We start from the raw sequence: 17,634 nt of genomic DNA on the forward strand, positions 1-17,634 counted from the left end.
ATGTAATTTACCTCTGCTATTGCAGGGTTCTCAGGATCATAAGCTTCTTCTTCAGAAAAGGCCTCTTTAGTACTGTTGGATGATTCCTTCAATCCATTCAGACTCTGAGAAATCATATTGACTTGCTGAGTCAATATTTTATTCTGAGCCAATATGGCATTCAGAGTATCAATTTCAAAAACTCCCTTTCTCATAAGCGTCTCATTATTCACAGGTTTCCTTTCAGAAGTCTACATGAACTGGTTATTTGCAACCATGTCAATGAGTTCTTGAGCTTCTGCAGGCGTTTTCTTTAGGTGAATGGATCCACCTGCAGAATGGTCCAGTGACATCTTTGATAACTCAGACAGACCATCATAGAATATATCCAGGATGGTCCATTCTGAAAGCATGTCAAAAGGACACTTTTTGGTCAGTTTCTTGTATCTCTCCCAAGCTTCATAGAGGGATTCACCTTCTTTCTGTCTGAAGGTTTGAACATCCACTCTAAGCTTGCTAAGCTTTTGAGGAGGAAAGAACTTGGCTAAGAAAGCCGTGACCAGCTTATCCCAAGAGTTTAGGCTATCTTTAGGTTGAGAGTCCAACCATACTCTAGCTCTGTCTCTTACAGCAAACGAGAAAAGCATAAGCCTGTAGACCTCGGGATCAACCCCATTGGTCTTAACAATATCACAGATCTGTAAGAGTTCAGTTAAGAACTGAAAGGGATCTTCGGATGGAAGTCCATAAAACTTGCAATTCTGTTGCATCAGAGAAACTAATTGATGTTTCAGCTCAAAATTGTTTGCTCCAATGGCAGGGATTGAGTTGCTTCTTCCATGTAAATTGGAATTAGGTGCAGTAAAGTCACAAAGCATCTTCCTTGCATTGTTATTATTTTCGGCCATGTCTCCTTCTTTTTCGAAAATTTATGTCAGATTTTCTCCAGAGAGTTATGCTTTAGCTTCCCTTAGCTTCCTCTTCAGAGTTCTTTCAGGTTCAGGATCAGCTTCAACAAGAATGTTCTTATCCTTGTTCCTGCTCATATGAAAAAGAAGAGAACAGAAAAGAAAATTTGGAATCCTCTATGTCACAGTATAGAGATTCCTTTATGTGAGTAGAAGAAGATAAGAATAAAAGAAGAGAAATTCGAACACCAAGAGGAAGAGAGGGTTCAAATTTTGAGATGAAGAGAAGTGTTAGTAAATAAATAAAATAATTAGAAAGAGCTGAGGGGGAGAGAATTTTGAAAATAAAATAAAATAAAATATAAATATTTTTGTTTTTATTTTAAATTAAGGTTAAAATTCGGAAATTAAGAAAGGAAAATAAAATTAAATCAAATTAACATTTAAAACAAATAGTAATTAAAAAGGAGTTTTGAAAAAGAGGGAAGGGATTTTCGAAAATTAGAGAGAGAATTAGTTAAGTAGTTTTGAAAAAGATATGATTGAAATAAAAAGATAAGATTGATTGAAAAAGATTTGAAAATCAATTTAAAACAAGATAAGAGGTTAAAAAAGAAGTTATAAAAGATTTTGAAATTGATTTTGAAAAAGATGTGATTGAAATTTATTTTGAGAAAGATTTGAAAAAAATTTAAAAAGATTTGATTTTGAAATCAAAGGATTACTTGACTAACAAGAAACTAAAAAGATATGGTTCTAGAATTTAAAGATTGAACCTTTCTTACTAGGCAAGTAACAAACTTAAAATTTTTGAATCAATCACATTAATTGTTAGTAAAGATTTGAAATTATGAAACAAAATAAGAAAAAAAATTTTGAAAATCATTTTGGAATTTTCGAAAATTATGAAAGAAAAATGAAAAAGATAAGATTTTTAAATTGAAAATTTGATTTGACTCATAAGAAATAACTAAATTTTAAAATTTTTTGACTAAATCAAATCAAATTTTCAAAAATTATGAGTGAAATAAGAGAAAGATATTTTTTTGATTTTTGAATTTTCAATGAAGAAAGAGAAAAACAACCCAAAGACTCAATGCATGAAAATTTTGGATCAAAACATGTGATGCATGCAAGAACACTATGAATGTCAAGATGAACACCAAGAACACTTTGAATGTCAAGATGAACACGAAGAACTTATTTTTGAAAAATTTTCAAGAAAAGAAAACTTGCAAGACACCAAACTTAAAAATTTTTATTCTTTAGACATTAACAAATTGAAAATGCATATGAAAAACAAGAAAAGACACAAAACAAGAAAATATGAAGATCAAACAAGAAGACTGGACAAGAACAACTTGAAGATCATGAAGAATGCAATGTATGAAATTTTTGAAAATAATTTTTTAGAAAATTAAAAAAATGCAATTGACACCAAACTTAAAACTTGACTCTAGACTCAAACAAGAAATACAAAATATTTTTGGTTTTATTATTTTATTAAACTTTATTTTTTATTTTTTTTTCGAAATTCAATTGGGAAAAACGAAAAAAGAAGAATTTTTTTTGTATTTTTCGAAAATAAGAAATAAAAAGCTTAAAATTAAAATAAAATTACCTAATCTGAGCAACAAGATGAACCGTCAGTTGTCCAAACTCGAACAATCCCCGGCAACGGCGCCAAAAACTTGGTGCGCAAAAATCGTGACGGTTCTATTCCTTGGTAACGGCGCTGAAAACTTTATACGCACGTTCATAATCTTAATTCTTTGTCACAACTTCGCACAACTGACCAGCAAGTGCACTGGGTCATCCAAGTAATAAACCTTACGTGAGTAAGGGTCGATCCCATAGAGATTGTCGGCTTGAAGCAAGCTATGGTCACCTTGTAAATCTCAGTCAGGCGGATTCAAATGGATATAGAGTTTTAATAATTAAAAGATAAATAAAACATAAAATAGGATAGAGATACTTATGTAATTCATTAGTGAGAATTTCAGATAAGTGTATAGAGATGCTTTCATTCCTCTGAACCTCTGCTTTCCTGCTGTCTTCATCCAACCATTCATACTCCTTTCCATGGCAAGCTTTATGTAGGGCATCACCGTTGTCAATGGCTACATCCCATCCTCTCTGTGAAAATGGTCCAATGTGCTGTCACTGCATGGCTAATCATCTGTCGGTTCTCGATCATACTGGAATAGTATTTACTATCCTTTTGCGTCTGTCACTACGCCCAGCACTCGCGAGTTTAAAGCTCGTCACAGCCATCCCTTCCCAGATCCTACTCGGAATACCACAGACAAGGTTTAGACTTTCTGGATCTCAAGAATGGCCATCCATGGGTTCTAACTTATACCACGAAGATTCTAATATCTCGGACTCGGTCATCTGTATTAGATATCTAAGAGATATTCATTCTAGCTTGTTTGCATGTAGAACGGAAGTGTTTGTCAGGCAAGCGTTCATAAGTGAGAATGATGATGAGCGTCACATAATCATCACATTCATCATGTTCTTGGGTGCGAATGGATATCTTAGAATAGGAATAAGCTTGAATTGAATAGAAAAACAGTAGTACTTTGTATTAATTCATGAGGAACAGCAGAGCTCCACACCTTAATCTATGGCGTGTAAAAACTCTACCGTTTGAAAATACATAAGTGATAATGGTCCAGACATGGCCGAATGGCCTGCCCCCATGAAAGTCTAAGATAGCATAAAAACTAATCAAAGATCCCTTACAAAGATAGTAAAAAGTCCTATTTATACTAAACTAGTTACTAGGGTTTACAGAAATGAGTAAATGATGCAGAAATCTACTTCCGGGGCCCACTTGGTGTGTGCTTGGGCTGAGTATTGAGCTTTACACGTGTAGAGGCTTCTCTTGAAGTTGAATGCCAGTTTGTAACCTGTTTCTGGCGTTTAACTCCACTTTGCAACCTGTTTCTGGCGTTTAACTCCAGAATACAGCATGGAACTGGCGTTGAACGCCAGTTTGTGTCGTCTAAACTCGAGCAAAGTATGGACTATTATATATTGCTGGAAAGCCCTGGATGTCTACTTTCTAACGCAATTAAGAGCGCGTCATTTGGAGTTTTTTAGCTCCAGAAAATCCACTTTGAGTGCAGGGAGGTCAGAATCCAACAGCATCTGCAGTCCTTCTTCAACCTCTGAATCTGATTTTTGTTCAAGTCCCTCAATTTCAGCCAAAAAATACCTGAAATCACAGAAAAACACACAAACTCATAGTAAAGTCCAGAAATATGGTTTTTGTTTAAAAACTAATAAAAATATACTAAAAACTAACTAAATCATACTGAAAACTATGTAAAAACAATGTCAAAAAGCGTATAAATTATCTGCTCATCACCAGGCTGAGCAGGCAGGACCAGAGCAGGCTGTGCCACAGCATGAGGAGCCACACCAGATCCAGGCTGCAGACCCGGAGATTCCTCTACAGTCAGATCCTCCACTGCAGCAGACCGATCCTCCTACACTTATCCAGCCTGCAGACCCTCAGACCACCACAGAGACACCAGCAGCCCATCCTTCCGGTGATGACACTTCTTCACACCCATCTTGAGTGAGCATCGAGGACGATGATATATTTTAAGTGTGGGGAGGTCGCCATCCCTGGCTTATCTTTTTGGTGAACCACTACAGACTCTTCTATCTTATTTTGTTTATTTTTCTGTATTTTTATCTTTATTTTTATTTTTCAGTACTTGTGCATTGTTCTTTTGCTGTATTTTTACTTTATTTCCGCATTTTGCACTCTAGTTTATATCTTAGACATTTAGTTTAGTTTGCAATTCTAAACTTATTAGTTATAGAATATGTGGATTAATTAGTATAGTTTACCCTTTTAGCATATATTAGTTTGGTTTAATTGAAAATAAAAAGGAGTAAACTAGAAACTTTAGTAAATTAAAACAATCCACACACCTTGTATATATAGCATTACATGTTAGTTAGTTAACAACATTTCTTCAAGGAGGAACACTAAGATTTTAAGGGCCACCCTAAGATTTACATTGAGAATAATGGGAACGCTTGATTTCTACTTGCATAACATACATAACTGATATATGATTTTTGAGCTGGAGAACACACAGTCTGTGAGTTTTGAGCTTAATTGTATGGTTACATTCAAACCATAAATTTCATTTCTGTGTGTTTTGCCCTTCTTTTTCATTCTGGTGTTCTTTACTTTGTTTTAATCTATATGTCCAATATAGAATATAGATACATACCAAGAGATGATTGAGGCCATTATTTGAATCTTTCCTCACTTATCCTAAATTAGCCTACTTTTTACATCATCCTTGTTAGCCCCCTTGAGCTTTTAATCCCCTCTTGTTCTATAACCACATTACTAGCCTTAAGCAGAAAAACAAAATAACAATCCCAAGTTGAATCCTTGGTTAGCTTAAGATAGATATTGTGTACAATTTAAGTGTGTGGAATTTTATCGGAACATGGAATGATAGAAACAAAGTAAGGATTTAAAATGAATGCTCATGTGAAGTCAAATTACCATGTGTAAAAAAAAATATCTTCAGTATTTAAATAAAGGGGATACAAAAATTTCCCAAACGCAAAATAAAAAGAGTCAATACACATGGGTCAAAAAATTTCAAAATTAAATTTAATGCATGAGCTTGTAATACAAAGTGGGAAAATTTGGGTAAATAGGAAAAGGAACTTTAAATTATATAAGGTATGTATGTTAGGTGAAATCTTAGACTAACCAAGGATTCACTCTGTTAGCTCACTTAGCCTTATACATATACCCTTACCTTTACCTTGGCCCCATTACAACCTTGAAAAAGACCTCATGATTTTTGTATGACTATATTCAATATTTGTTGATTGGTTAGATGAAAAACAAAGTTTTAGAAAGCAAGGATAGAAAAAGAATAGAGTGATTAACCCAATAAACACTGAGTGACTAGAGAGTAAACACAAACTCCAGTGAGGGTTCAATAGCTCATCACCATATATCTCTGCTTAATTGTTAATTGCCTTGCAAGTTTGTGAAATACTTTTACCCATCTCAATTGTAAAAGTGCTTTAACATTATCTAGGGTTTGGCTATGCATATATGATTCCTTGAGGATATGAATTAATTTAATTACATGTAAGCTTTATATACAAGTGGATAATAATTAGAATTGCATGACTCATTTAGGTAGTTGCATTTAGAATAGAATGCATTGCATGAGATTCCACCATTCTGACTTTACCCTTTCTCTTGGATTTAGCATGAGGACGTGCTATTGTTTAAGTGTGGGGAGGTTGATAAACCCATATTTTATGATGTATTTTGTGCCCAATTCAAGTGATTTATTCAATTCCTCACCCAATTATTCATGTAAATTGCATGGTTTCACTTTCCCTTCCTTATTATGTGATATATGTGAAAAACATGTTTCCTATGCTTTAAAAATATTAATTTTAACTACACTTTATTACCATTCATGCCGTGATTTATGTGTTAAGTTTTTTCAGATCTCCTAAGGCAGGAATGGCTTAGAGGACAGAAAGGAAACATACAAAAATGGAAGGAAAGCACAAAAATGGAGTCTTGAAGAAAAAGGCAGCGACGCGAACGCATGGACGACGCGGCCGCGTGCCTAGCGCGAAAAGGCAGCGATGCGAACGCGTGACTGACGCAGACACGTGCCTTGAGCAGAACGCAAATGACGCGTACGCGTGACAGACACGACCGCGTGGAAGAGCAGAACTCCAGATGACGCGACCGCGTGACCCATGCGGATGCGTGACAGACGCCATGTGCAGAATCTGCAGAAAACGCCCCCAGCAATTTCTGGACCCTTTTTCGGCCCAATTCTGAATCCAGAAACACAGAATATAAGCCAGAGAATAGAGGAATCAAAGGAGGAGATGATACATTCATAATTTTAGGATTAGATGTAGTTTTTAGAGAGAGAGGTTCTCTCCTCTCTCTTAGGTTTTAGGATTAGGATTCCTCTTAAAGAATTTAGGATTTCAACTTCCTCTCAAGTTCAATATTCCTCTTATATTTTTATTTATTCTAATGCTTTTATTCGTATCTGACTCATGTTACCAATTTGGCTTATGAATTCTTCGTATTTAAATTTGAATGTTTTATTTAATATAATTTGAGGTATTTCAGATTTGACTTTGCTTTGCTTTATTTATATGAATGCTTTTAATTTAATTTAGATTTTTTTCTTTTGGCTTTGGTTGATTAATTGGTAACTCTTGAGTTGTTAAACTCACCGTGATTGATAATTGTTAGTTTTGCTAATTGAATTGAATTCCGATAACTCTAGTCTTTCCTTAGGAGTTGGCTAGGACTTGAGGATCTAACTAATTAGTCCACTTGACTTTCCTTTGCTTTAGTAAAGGTTAACTAAGTGGAATTAAAACTCAATTCTCATCACCATTGATAAGGATAACTAGGATAGGACTTTCAATTTTCATACCTTGCCAAGAGTTTTATTAGATATTAATTTATTAATTCCAGCAATTTATTTTCCTTGTTCAAACCTTTTAAACCCAAAATTCTACCTTTTCCATAGCCAATAATAAGTCATACCTCCCTGCAATTCCTTGAGAAGACGACCCGAGGTTTGAATACTTCAGTTTATAAATTTTATTGGGTTTGTTACTTGTGACAACCAAACATTTGTACGAAAGGATTTTCTGTTGGTTTAGGAGCTATACTTACAACGCGATTATATTTGTGAACTTCTTTACCAATAGAAAATCCAGTTCGTCAGCTAACATAGGAGCTTCACCAGCAAGCGGAGCAGTCTGAGCAAAGGTACACCGACCTTCTTACACGTGTGGGAGGAGCTATTGCCATTAGCTTGGACCTGACGGAGAAGTTGAAGCAGCTCGATCAGTTGCGAGAGCTAGTGTTGGAAGTGAGTCAAGCCAGCTCATGAGCTAGCTCGAGCTCGACTCGTTAATAGTTCGATAAGCTAAAGTCGTGAGCTAGTGAGTCAAGCTTAAGCCTGGAATTAAGCTCATAAATTAAATGAGCCGAGTTTGAGCTTGGATAAGCTCATATCATTAGCTCGTGAGCTGGCTTGAGTATACATAGCCTATATGCATTTAATCTATATTTTTCATATTATATATATACATAGGAAATAGTAATATATATATATATATATGATCTTAATTATTTAAAATTTTATATTTATTTTTTATATATAATTTTGATGTAGGACATAAAAAATTTTATAATTTATTGATAGATAAACAATATATAAAATTGATCTTTTCGAATATTTTTAAAATATATAAGTTATAATTTATTGATATAGAATATAGATTATATTCTTATTATTTGAGTCAGCTCGTGAGCTTTTGATGAGCCGATCTTGAGTTTAAGAAATAGGCTCGATTGTTAATAAGTCGAGCTGTGAGCCTAGCTCAATTTTTGTGAGCCGAGCTTAAGCTTGGTCTAGCTCGACTTAGCTTGATTCACTTCCAACCCTAGCAAGAGCAGATGGAGGCGTACAACTAGCAGATGCATGCTGGAGCTAGCGATAACGCTACTGGTGAGGCACCGACCTCAGCACCTACTCCGCTGCCTTAGTAAGAGACCATGACGATGACGACGATTACCGGAATTTGTAGGGGTTAGGATTTTATTTTTTTGTTTGTCTACTTCATTGTATTCTACTTCTGTGATATTTTATTGTATTCAGACCATTTATTTTTAATAAAATAATTTGTTGATTTCTGCTAATTTTAGATTTCTCTAACAATTTTGTTAACAAGAATTTTAATTTGACTACTAATTGTAGCCTAACTGTACCCAAAAAAATAAAAAATATTACCGTAGGATTTACCATCGAATTTATCCGACAGTAACTTGGCGCCTAAACAGTGAAATAGCACTAAAGTTACCATCGGATTAATTCAACGATAATCATCAACTCAATCTCGACAAATTCATTGAAAATACCGACGAAAAATCCACCGGTAATTAGCGTAAAAAAAATCCATCATTAATCAGTTTTTGGCGATGTTTATACCGTCAACTCCAGGATCCATGGTAAATCCGCCGTTAAATTGATTACTGGCGGATTTATTTGACGAATCCAATGGTAGATATGACGGTATTCAGCGTTTTTCCTGTAATGATTCGAATCCTCAATACTTGCTTAAGCAGACGAGTGAGCTGACCACTCGACCAATTCAAGTTAATTCAAAGAACACCATTTGGTACATCTTTTACTTTTTAAAAGTTGTAGCATCTATATTTGGTAAAATAAATAAAAAATGACTTTTAATAAGCACAAGTAATAAAAAGTGTATTTGGTAAAATCTAAAATAGCTTTTAAAATTTAAAAATATTATAATAGGCATTAAGGACTTTTAAAATAGCTTTTAAATTTAAAATTTAAAAATACTATAATAGCTTTTAAAATTTATATATTAATTAATGTATGAGGTTATATTAGACTTTTTAATTTTGATAAGTATAAGCCAACTTTAAAAAATTCTCTCCAGTGACGGATTCAGAAAATTTTGATAGTGGGAGCGAAATATATATAAGATGATAATAATTTTTATAATAAAAATATTACGTTACATAAAAAATTAGTTATCAAATTATCTACTATAAATTTGTGTATAAATACATATATCATTTAACTTATTTTTAATGTGTTTTTTATATTTCAAAATTTATATTTTAAGATTTATTCTGTACAAGTGATTATTTTATGTATACGTAGCATAATTGTTGTTATAATTATATTTTGTTATTGTAAAATATGATTAGGTTTCAAAATATCTAATTACAAATTAAAATACTAAAATAGTAATTTAAATAATAACATATAATTTAAAATTTAATTTTTTATATTTTATATTTTAAAACCTTGACAATATAATTAAAATGCTTTTTTTTTGTATATGTAGTTAAACAATCATTTAAAATTCAACTTTCATACAATTAGCTCTTGATGATATTCATAGTTGAAAAAGTTCATTTAATTAGTGTAGTTATTATAAAAAAAACTAAAGCTAATTTTAAAAGAAGAAATACAAATGAATAGATAATATTCTTTCGAGTCGATTTCTAAGAAAGAACATCAATCTTATTCAAATTTAAAACTTGATCATTATAATGGACATCTAATATGAAGTTCTCAAATTGGCTATCAAGTGTCGAAAGTTGAATAAAAAAATTATTCTGGGTTAAATTTAATAATTTAGTGGGGGCAAATAAATATTATTATTATATACTACTCAATAAAATTCCAAATTATAGTGGGAGCACTTGCCCCCACACCCTAAGGAGTGGATCCGTTCCAGGCCCTCCCTTAGGTACTTTCAAAAGCACTCCTAACTTTTAAAAGCTTCAAGCATAAGCGCACCTTTTTTGTTTACCAAACTCAAAATGAGGTGCTTATGCTTTTGAAAAGTACAGTACGTCTTCAAAAAGCTATGATGCACAGACACTGACACGGACACGGGACACGACACGACACGGGACACGTCGACACGCGAATTTTAAAATCTTATAAGATACGGGGACACGGATACATATAAAATAGAAAGTATTTTTTAGATAAATCGTAATAATATTTTGATATTTTATTGATATTAAAATATAAATTAATTTTTTAAAATTATTTTTAATGTCTTATTTTAATTATATCAAGTATTTAAAATATTTTTTATTTCAATAAATAATAATATATACAATATCTAAATTTATTTCAAGAATATATGTTAAGAATAAGACTGGACACGCTGACACGTGATGGTATTTAGGTGTGTCCAAGTGTGTCCGAAAAAGAATTTTTTATATTTTATTAAAACACGGTTGGACACAGCAGACACGCGTGTCGGACGAGTGTCGGTGAGTGTCGTGTCCAAAATGTGTCCGACACGCAAACACAGCAACTCAGCGAAGTGTCCGTATTTCATAGTCAAAAAATTTTACCAAATCAAGTCAAAATATGACAACTAAAACAAATGTAAAAATAGAAACAACAAATGAAGATGTAATTTTGTACAACTTTAATATAAAAGGCGGATACTTTTTTTTTTAAAATGAATTCAAATTTTTAAAATAATAAACTATATTTTAATTTATATTACATTTTAGTTGAATAATTATATAAAATTATATACAAATTAAATATTCTATAAAATATTGTTAATATAAAACAATTTAAATTTAATATTAATTTATATATTATTTAATCAATCTCTAAATAATATACATTTATTAAAATACACTATATAATATAATTAATTTATCTCAACGCGGATCTCACTTTAATTTGAAAATTAAAACCCAACAAAAATAAATTAGAAATAGCACCGTTTAAAAAAATAAAATTTTACATACAAGTTGATGAAGGTGAAGAAAAAGTAGGGTTGAAGATGAAAGAAAAGAGTGGGTAGTTATGATAATAAGTGTTGATGAATGGAAAAATTAAGAAAGAGAAAAGGGTAAGAGGGAGAAGAACGGTTCTAATTTACTATTTTTAATTATTTAATTAAGTTTACTGTTACAAGTAGAATAGGTCACTAATGAGGTTAATGAACAATTGACAAATGACAACCGGTTAGATTTGTTTAATGAAGATTATTTTTTATAGATATAATTCAATTTTAAATTTTTTATGGTCAAATTTATCAACATTTATATTTTTTATGATTAATTTGTGTATTTTATTAAAAAAAAAAAAATAGATGTTGATAGTTTTGATTCTCTAAGCAAATGCTCTTTCTCTTGTTTAGTTGTATTATTATCCAATAAAATATGACCGACTATTTTAAGTTAATTGTTGTATTAGATAATATACATTCAAGAGTATATATATATATATATATTAGTTTATATTTTGAATTTGTATACCTAAAATAAAGAACAAAAATTCTATAACACTTAATCTTTTAGGAAGATATTTATAGGAATGATAACATAATTTTAATTTGTGGATACCTACCTACCTTTCTTTATTTGCTTGGAGCAGATAATCACTCATTTTGATGTAGAGCGGGTTTTTAACGTGTAGAGTCTTGGACAGGACGGGTTTGAGTAATACTTTTCTAAGTATATATATAATATATATATAAAATAATGGATTTTTTTTATTATAAAACAAAAAAAATTATTATTTTTTAAAATATGATTTTTAGATTTTAATTTTTTAGATACCATTTTTTTTGGGCATTTAAATAAGTTTGTCGGACTCCCGACGAACTCTATAAATTTTATAGAGTTCACCTAACCTCTCGCGAACTCCACTCAAATTTTTTTGAAATACGCACTTTTATGTCTAGAAAATAGTATATAGATCTACAAACAATATATAGGAGTACACAAAAATACACGGACAACAAGCATGACTTTTTTAAAGATTTTTTAAATTATAAATTAAAAAAAATAAGACATATTTAACCATGACAACCATTGTTATAATCTCTAAAAATACATAAGTACACCGAAATAAATCATATTTAACAAAAAAAAAAAATTGAGTGGAGTTCGCCAAGAATGTGGCGAATTTGCCAATTTTTTGATAATTATAGAAGCGGGTATCCGATCCCGGAGATATCTCGTGGAAATGAGTTAGGGTTCAATTTTTTATCCATATATAATAACGGAACGAATTCTATGTAGATAATTGTAGGGTGGATAAGACAAAAAATCTACCTTTATTCACCCCATTGCCACCCATAAATGTTCACGTATACCATCGTATGAAGTTAAATTTTTTTTGTCCCAATTGTCCAGACTATGTATATTTAATTTAGAAAATGTTAAAAATCATGATTCAGTGGGATTGATCTGTTTTGGACTGACAAAGCTAAAACATGAATAAACAACCGAGTGATCTGTCTGCGTGAAATTTGAATTTTGAACTTAATCTTTGTGTCCTGGTCAATTAGAAATTTAGAATGCAACTTCGCAGTGCATTATGGGAAAGTGGTGACTAAATCCCTATTTTGGTCCTTGAGATTCATGCGATTACTCAATTTGGTCTTCGAAATTCAAAATTACCTATACTGGTCCTCCAAATTCAAGTCCAGGCACCAATGTGGTCTATCGACTCTTTCTGGTGATGACTAGACAGATGGAATGCTGAGATGGCACCCTCCCTGCCATGCTGGATGATGAGTAAACGACATCGTTTACCCTTGGCACCCAAACAAATCAGAAATATCATCACTTTGTATATGAAGGGAGAAGAAACAATGGAGATCCAAAATAAAATATTCTTCTTCTTGTCTACCTCCACTATTCTTCATTTCTGACTTGTTTAGGTACCAAGGGTAAACGACATTGTTTACTCATCATCCAGCGTAGCAGGGAGGGTGCTATATCAGCACTCCATTTGCCTAGTCATCGCCAGAAAGAGTCGAAGGACCCTATTGGTGTCTAGACTTGAATCTGGAGGATTAGTATAGATAATTTTAAATTTCAGAAACCAAATTGAATAATCGCATAAATCTCAAGGACCAAAATGGGTATTTAGTCGAAAGTGGTGTTGGAACTTGGAAGCGTTAGCGAAGTCGACATCGTGTTGGGCTGTTGAGACAAAATTTTGTCTACTATATGTAGATGGGCTTGTTATGAATGCTTTACATCGGTCATGTAATGTAATATGTTTAGTTTTGTGGCAACACCTAGTGCTACATAATATCTTAAATTAATAAAAAAGTGTTTTTAAAAAGTTAATAATTCATTTTGATTTTTTAAAATTTTAATTTTTTTCTAAATAATTTATTTCTAATTCTTAAAAAATATATAATAATATCATTTTTTGATAATATATAGTTAATTAAAAAAATATTTTCTAATATAAATAAAATGGATATTAATTTATTGAATATAAAAAAAATGTTTACAAATCTTTTCAATCATGTCAATACAACTAAATTACCAATAAAATATTTTTATTTATTCTATTTTATGTTAAATTTAAACTTCACATCCAGTTCTCCACCCAGAAGAATCACTTATGATGGAAAAATAAAATAAAAAAATCGTTCCAACCATACTTATCGCACTTTATTCAATGTCCATCCAGCATTGAATCCATCATTGAATCAGCATAGGATTTAATTTGTTACTTGCTATTTTTAAATTTAATTGTCTACCGAAAATATTTTAAAATTTAAAATCACCGCCAAAAGAATTATAAATTTTTTAATTGTTACTCACTTCCTTTCATTTTAATATTGATTTAGTATCTATACTAAACGAGATTAACCATTTCACAAATTCAACAATGTTCATAATCTCCTACAAATGTTCTTTGAATTAACGGAGCCTTCCTTTCACTTTAGTTACAACGATACATAATATGGTTCTTCACCATCATAATACTCCACTAACAAAACATTACACTGTTCGCAATAGAATTCATAGTCTAAACATATAAAACATTTTAATTAGAGCATAAACCACTAAAACAGTCACAACTATACCTAAATACCAACGTTACACGGCCAAATTTAACATAGATAACTTTACAGTGCTGCCAACTCTCCCGTCAATTGTGCATTTTTGGACTCAAATTTACAGACTCTGCTGTAATTATAGTCCACTATCTTCATTTTAGTGGCCTTTAGAAATTTGTTAAGCATTTTTGGGGATACATCTTGCCTTACTTTCCACTCATTGGAGCATAGAAGGCCTCCAGCTGCGAATTTCATTCCCAAATGATTTTCTGAAAACACAACAATGAATCTGTTTTGTCGATTTTTAGCAAATTGATGGTGGTTCGATTCTAATAGTCTGGGAGCGAAACCAACTCCTCTTTTACGAGTACCAATTTTCTAAAAGTGCATCAAAGTTCCTTGAATTAGACGGAATTAGAAGAAAAGACTGAAAAGACAATAAATAAAAGGTTTTGAAAATAAAATCAACTGAAATTGAAATGGTTTGCATTAAATCTAAACAAAGCAGTAAAATGCCTTCGACTGAAGGACTTTTCGACTGAAGGACTTTTAACAAAATATTACACTGTTCACAATAGAATTCTTAGTCTAAACATATAAAACATTTTAATTAGAGCATAAACCACTAAAACAGTCACAACTATACCTAAACACCAACGCTACACGGCCAAATCTAACATAGATAACTTTATAGTGCTGCCAACTCCCCCGTCAATCGTGAATTCTTGGACTCAAGTTCACGGACTCTGTTGTAGTTGTAGTCCACTATACATCTTGCCTTACTTTCCACTCATCAGATCATAGAAGGCCTCCAGCTGCGAATTCCATTCCCAAATGATTCTCTGAAAACACAATAACGAACATGTTTTGTTGATTTTTAGCAAATCGATGGTGGTTCGATTCTAATAGTCTGGGAGTGAAACCAACTCCTCTTTTGCGAGTACCAGTTTTCTAAAAGTACATCAAAGTTTCTCAAATTAGACAGGATTAGAAGAAAAGACTGAAAAGACAATAAATAAAAGGTTTTGAAAATAAAATCAACTGGAATTGAAATGGTTTGCATTAAATCTAAACAAAGCAGTAAAATGCCGTCGACTGAAGGACTTTTGACATGAAGATTAAAAGTTTCGAAACATAAATTTGGACGAATAAAGTAAATGCTGCTTGAAAAGTAAATTTGCATGAAAAGTAAAGTCTGCAGAAAATGTGAATGGAAAGTAAAGACATATGGAAGGAACCCTATAGAAAATTGACTCGAAGCAGACTCAAAAAGTCCCTAGGATGTGAGTGTACGTGAGTAATTTCTGAAGCAGAGTTCCAACCCCTGTGACTTCGAGCCTTCTAGTATTTATAACCATTTCTTTAATCGATTAATTTGAAATGAAAATCCCACATGTGCGAAAACGTGAATAACCGTTCCCGCTCTTTTGCTTGATCATGTGACGGTTTTAGAATGACTTTCGATTTCAAAGTCTTCGATCTTCTTTGTCGAATACCTCCTCAGTTTTCTCAGTTAATCGGGCTCTTACTTAATGTCCTCAAACATGTGTCTCCTTCGATGCCAACTTCTTTCTGAAAGCTCACTTAGTTACTCGAATAACCTCCTCCTTCGAATTCAATTATTTTTTACCAACAAATTACTCCCTAGGATTAATGTGTTTGTTTTCGAAATTATTTTTTGGAAGGCAAAACACTTAATCCTAATTTTATCATTAACGGGAATCACCATGATTAGCCATAAATGACATTTACTTCCCCTATTAACTTTTTATCTGTTTGACACGTCTCTCACGATTCACAATTTCTCTTTCCACCGCTCCACCTTCTTCAGAAAGCTACCTCCATTTTTGAATTCCCTTTTGCAAAATGGCTAAAAACAACTATATTCACAAAATTAAATCTTCTTACCACCGTTCAATCCTTGTCCTCTAAAACTCCAACTTCTTCTTTCTTCTCCGAATCTCTCGTTCAACTTACTTGCATCCATACTTCACTATCATCAACTCCCTAATCTTTTCAAAAATGGCTACTTCTTCATCTCGCAACACTCCCGCTGCTCAAGATAAAGGCAAAGGCCCTGCAACTCTGGTGCAGGAACCACCATCTTTGCGAATTTTAAACCCTTCAAATGATGAAATCATTGAAGACCCACAACTTCCACTGGATGATAAAAGGACTTTGATTCCTTTTACTGTTGATGATGACCCATGCTGCTTTATTAGACCTATTCAAACCCTAGAGCGCGCTAATAAAAAGCTCGACTTCTTTTCCAGCGCCAAAGAAGAGGATTTACTCATTAAAAAGGACTTCCCTACTGCTCATTTCATTCATCACAATAAGTCTTTTAGGAACAACCCTAAAATTACTCTTCGAGGAGATGATTTTTGAACTTGGCATCAACACCTTATCACAACAAAGAAAGATGTCTAGAAAGTTGTGGGTATCTATGATCTTCTTCGACTTTCTTATTTCTCTCTTTCCACTCAGCATTGGATGATAGGAGCAGTGTATGTTTCTGGAACAAAACCACAAATAATTTTCACCTTCCTTGTGGAATGGTAGGGCCTACACTACTCGATGTAGCTAGTATCATTGGCCTTCCAGTACACCTTCCTGAAGTAACCTCCAATTTGCAACCAAATTGAACATACAAAATGACTTTAAAAACCTCATACAGTGACTTCATTGATCATCATATGGGTCACGAAAATGATCCCGTGACCGACGAAGAGAGTGTAACATTTTTGTACTACTGGCTGAATACCATAATTTTTTGTTCAAGAAGCGTTTAAATGCAAAAATTATTTCTTCCTCTGGCTGCTCTGTTACATGAAGGCAACCAATTGAATTTGGCCAAGTTTGTCTTAAGACACCTGTTCGAAGAACTTGGCCACCTAGTCACTTGTCTTTGAACTAACTCTTCAATCATTGTAGGAGCCTAGGAGGTCTTCTCTGGCTCCTTCAGCTCTAGCTCAATGTTGTATTCGAAAAATACATGCAAAAAGATGGGGATAGTTGGTGCACGAATTGTGAATCACACTTTTCACACTCGTACCACTAACCAGCAAGTGCACTGGGTCGTCCAAGTAATACCTTACGTGAGTAAGGGTCGAATCCCATAGAGATTGTTGGTTTGAAGCAATCTATGGTTATCTTGCAATTCTTAGTCAGGAAGTCAATTATATTTATCAGTTGAATTGCGAATAAACAAGAGAGCATGGATTAAAGGTTACTTGTTATGCAGTAATGGGGAATATGTTGGAGTTTTGGAGATGCTTTGTCTTCAGAATCTCTGCTTTCCTCT

General features: G+C 32.7%; 1 non-coding gene across 1 annotated transcript; it reads left to right on the plus strand.

The window, feature by feature from the left end:
* The first annotated feature begins 386 nt into the window (after positions 1 to 386).
* LOC112740049 (small nucleolar RNA R71) lies at positions 387 to 494 on the plus strand. Its single transcript, XR_003170984.1, has one exon. It is a non-coding gene; the product is annotated as a small nucleolar RNA R71 (small nucleolar RNA).
* The last annotated feature ends 17,140 nt before the right edge of the window (positions 495 to 17,634 follow it).

Source organism: Arachis hypogaea, chromosome 13 (assembly GCF_003086295.3).
Source record: "Arachis hypogaea cultivar Tifrunner chromosome 13, arahy.Tifrunner.gnm2.J5K5, whole genome shotgun sequence".
NCBI classification, from domain to species: Eukaryota; Viridiplantae; Streptophyta; class Magnoliopsida; order Fabales; family Fabaceae; genus Arachis; species Arachis hypogaea.